This window comes from Zootoca vivipara, chromosome 8 (assembly GCF_965207765.1).
Source record: "Zootoca vivipara chromosome 8, rZooViv2.hap1.1, whole genome shotgun sequence".
In the NCBI taxonomy this organism is placed as follows: Eukaryota; Metazoa; Chordata; class Lepidosauria; order Squamata; family Lacertidae; genus Zootoca; species Zootoca vivipara.
The window spans coordinates 62,296,685-62,301,063 of record NC_142591.1 but is presented as its reverse complement, the minus strand read 5'-3'; positions in this window follow the sequence as shown (position 1 = coordinate 62,301,063).

Genomic DNA, 4,379 nt, shown 5'->3' with positions numbered 1-4,379 from the left:
TTATTTCTGGATTCTCATTGGGGAACCTCTGTGATGGGTTCATTGATCTTGTGAGCCAGTAGCCTGTGACTTAGGATCCATAGGGAAGATACTGTGAAGAACAAGAGGGGGTAATCTTTCTTCCATGGGGTACAGTGACTAATCCCATGAGGCAGGATAGTTTAATCCATTAATCACTAATGCAGACCCTCAGAAGTAAATCACATTCAATTCATTGGGGCTTACTTCCACCAGGTTAGTTTGGTTATGATTGCCACTTAACCACAAACAAGTCTTTTTTTCACTGTAACATTTTACTTCATACATGTGTATCTTATACAGGAAATGGTAATAGGTGTGTGTCTTGATAAAACAATGCTCTTATAAGAGCCCACTACTCAAGGCTGCTCAGAAACTTCAGCTACTACAAAATATGGCTACTACCGGTACGTGCTGAGGTTTTTTCTGGGAGCAGTTGAAGGTCTTTTTCATTTACCAAGGTCTTTCAGTGACATTTTTTTAACGTTTTGCTTTATATGTATTATTCCTGGAGAGAGTGCTATTGCTTTTCTATTTTTGCTCTTTTAAAAATAATACTACACACAAAGTGGGTCTAGATGTCATAGGATTTAAAATCAACACATCAAGTTTTTTTAAACAAATTTTAAAAATAACAATGCTTTGTTTTGACCAAAGATACAAAGAAATAACATCACCAAAATTTTGTTTATTTTGACCAGAATAACAACTGAAAGGAACTGGAGGATGTTAAGGAAAAGGACATTCTAAAAGCAGGTTTCATCTGGAATACTTCCAAGACGTTCGTAAAATGAAGAAACATTATCAACCTTGAGGCTTGAAATGAAAAATCTATAAGGGCAATGAAACAACCAGTTGTAAAATTGGCACTGTATTATAGTATTTCAACCTAATGATAAGACTATTTTCTCATTGCCAAAGTCATAATGGACTTTTGGGTAAAATCTTTTAAGTTCACAAGCTCTCAAGTGCATGTGATATAAGCAAGGGTACACTATGAAGAAAATGTAGACCACCAGAGTTGCTGTGATATTTTCATCATGAAAAGCCTCTCTCTCATGGCTGGTGGGCACTGAAGGTTAACTGCATATAAGACAGTTTACGATTTAAGAATTAAGGACCCTGAAGGGACCATTAAAGCCCTTGAATAATAGCATAGGGTCAGATTGTAGCTTGCTGCCAATGATATACACTGAGCAGAATGCGAAGGGGTCTACAGAATCGTAGTTAGAAGGGACCCCACAGATCATATTCTAGACCAGGGACGTCCAACTCCCAATAGACTGTGATCTACTCACAGTATAAAAAAATCTAGCAGTGATCTACCCAAAGTTTTTGAGCTTTCTTGGGAAGCAAGAGTTGTTTAGCTTTTGTAGGAAGCCAAAGTTGTTGTTGTTGTTGTTGTTTTGCTTTCCCCCCTTCTAAGGAATCATAGAGTTGGAAGAGACCACAAGGGCCATCCAGTCCAACCCCCTGTCAAGCAGGAAACACCATCAAAGCATTCTTGACATAAGGCTGACAGCAACGCGTGGCTGGGTCAGCTAGTAGAATAATAGAATCATAGAGTTGGAAGAGACCACAAGGGCCATCCAGTCCAACCCCCTGCCAAGCAGGAAACAACATCAAAGCATTCTTGACATATGCCTGTCAATCCTCTGCTTAAAGACCTCCAAAGAAGAAGACTCCACCACACTCCTTGGTAGCAAATTCCACTGCCGAACAGCTCTTACTGTCAGGGAGTTCTTCCTAATATTGAGGTGGAATCTTCTTTCTTGTAAGATCGCTGGGAGATCGCTGGGGGCCAGAGATCAACCAGGATCTACCAGGAACACCCCGTGATCTACCAGTAGATCACGATCTACCTGTTGGACATGCCTGTTCTAGACCAATCCCCTGCAATTCAGGAATCACAGCTAAACAATTCCCGACAAATAGCCATCCAAGCTCTGTTTGTTCCCCTGGACGAAGGCAACAATGCATGTGACCAGGGCCAGATAACAGAAGAGGTAAAAATTTCTAAAAACAGAAGATGGCAACTCTTCATACAAAAGATTCCAGGTTCAGTCCCTTTTATTTCCACTTAAATGATTTATGACAACAGGTGTTGAGAAAGATGCCTGCTGTGGAGCCTGGAGTTACTGCCAACACACAGTACTGTATTGTCCAAGACAATGGACTGATTTTGCTGAAGCACTTAAAATGAAAAGCATAACCTGGAAAAGTTGGGGTCAAAAACTCGAGTCTAAGTTGTTCTCCCGGTAAGTAAGTTTAATACATATGCAGCTTCATCCTGACCTGAATTTAAATGTCTAATAAAAACGTATACAGGTATTTATTTTCATTGCTTTAAGCAGTTTTTTCAACCTTTTCATCCCCCATCCTTTCTGCATTTAGTCTCCAACAGTGGAATCACAATGTGGTTGTTAAGGCACAATCTAAGTGTGCATAGGCTTTCAGCTCTAAGCCAATATGCACTTACTTGAGAGTAAGTCCCACAAAACTAAACAAAATTCCATTGTTAGGTTGTAATCCTATGCACGCTTACCTGAGCAGAAGATCCATTGAATGCTGCAGGATTTATGCATACATAAGCTCATGCAGCAAAATGGGAAACATGACTCCACCCACTTTCCATTTTATACAGATGTGTGCCATAGTTCTACACAGAAGTTAAGAATGTAAGAGCCTGCTCAATCAGTCCAATGGTCTCTATCTCATCCAACACCCTGTTACTTTATTTATTTCAAAAAAATTATATACTGCTTGATTCTCACATTGGCCAAGCAGATGCCTGTGTGAAACCACATGTGGGACCTGAGCACAGCACTCAAGTCCTTCCCAGTGGGTTTTATTCATAAGCAACTTCAGCCCCAGTAGCTCCCGAAATAGATTTCAGGACTGTGCAATCATAATCTGAGGCCCTTCTTCGTGTGCCTTGTCCAGGAGAAATCCAGAAGGCGGCAACACCAGAACACGCCTTTTTAGTGGTGGCTGGCGCTGTGGTTAAACCACTGAGCCTAGGGCTTGCTGATCAGAAGGTCGGCGGTTCGAATCCCTGTGACGAATCCCAAGCAATTCCCGTTGCTTGGTCCCAGCTCCTGCCAACCTACCAGTTCGAAAGCACGTCAAAATGCAAGTAGATAAATAGGAACCGCTACAGCGGGAAGGTAAACGGCGTTTCCATGTGCTGCTCTGGTTTGCCAGAAGTGGCTTTGTCATGCTGGCCACATGACCTGGAAGCTATACGCCGGCTCCCTCGGCCAATAATGCGAGATGAGCGCGCAACTCCAGAGTCGGTCACGACTGGACCTAATGGTCAGGGGTCCCTTTACCTTTACCCATTTGTGGAATGTTCTTGCCACTATCTTTAGGGGCTAGGCAAAAACATTCCTCCTCTGCTAGGTCTCTGGCTAATTTTTAACTCTGTGCATAGGGTATTATTGTTTGGTCTGATATATATAGTAAACTGTGATCCTCAAATGAAGGGCGGTATAGAAATTTAATAGGTAAAGTTAAAGGACCCTGGACGGTTAAGTCCAGTCAAAGGCGACTATGGGGTTGCGGCACTCATGTCGCTTTCAGGCTGAGAGAGCATTTGTCCACAGACAGCTTTTCGGGTCATGCGGCCAGCATGACTAAACCGTTTCTGGCGCAATGGGACACTGTGACAGAAACCAGAGTGCACGGAGAAGCTGTTTACCTTCCTGCCGCAGCGGTACCTAAATAAAGACTGAGGGGACATAAGCAAATTAATGGCCCTCTTAGGATGTGGGTCTATGGGACATACTGTAGTAGCAATGCGCTTTGACAAGCGTATACAGTACTCTACAAAACCAAAACAACCGAGATGGGACTGCTCAAGTTGAAACTTTGAGGGGACAAGCTCTTCCTAGACTCATAGAACTGTAGAGCTGGAAGGGACCCCTCGGTCATCTAGTCCAACCCCCTGCAATGCAAGAATCTCAGCTAAAGCATCCATGACAGAGGGCCATCGCATCCAACCTCTGCTTCAAAACCTCCAAGGTGTCCACAACCAAAGTCGAGCACCTCCTTACCAGTTCTAACTCCAGGATGCTCCAAAAAATAAAAATAAAAAATGGGGCACCCCTCCCCTTCAAAAAACAAAATTCCCACCTGAGACTGAAGGCGCGCCTTTCCCTTCCAGCCAAGTCTGTCAACCCCGGCTCGAGCGACCGAGCACGTGACGCCAACGGCCTCCGCCACCTGCACAGCGCAGGCGCAAGAGAGCGCGCCGGCTTCGGAATGCTTAGCCGCACGCGGGGAGACCGTTAGTTGCTTAGCCAGGTGAGAGAGTTCCGGCCCTGGCTCCACCCACTTTCACAGGCGGCCCCGCCCACCTC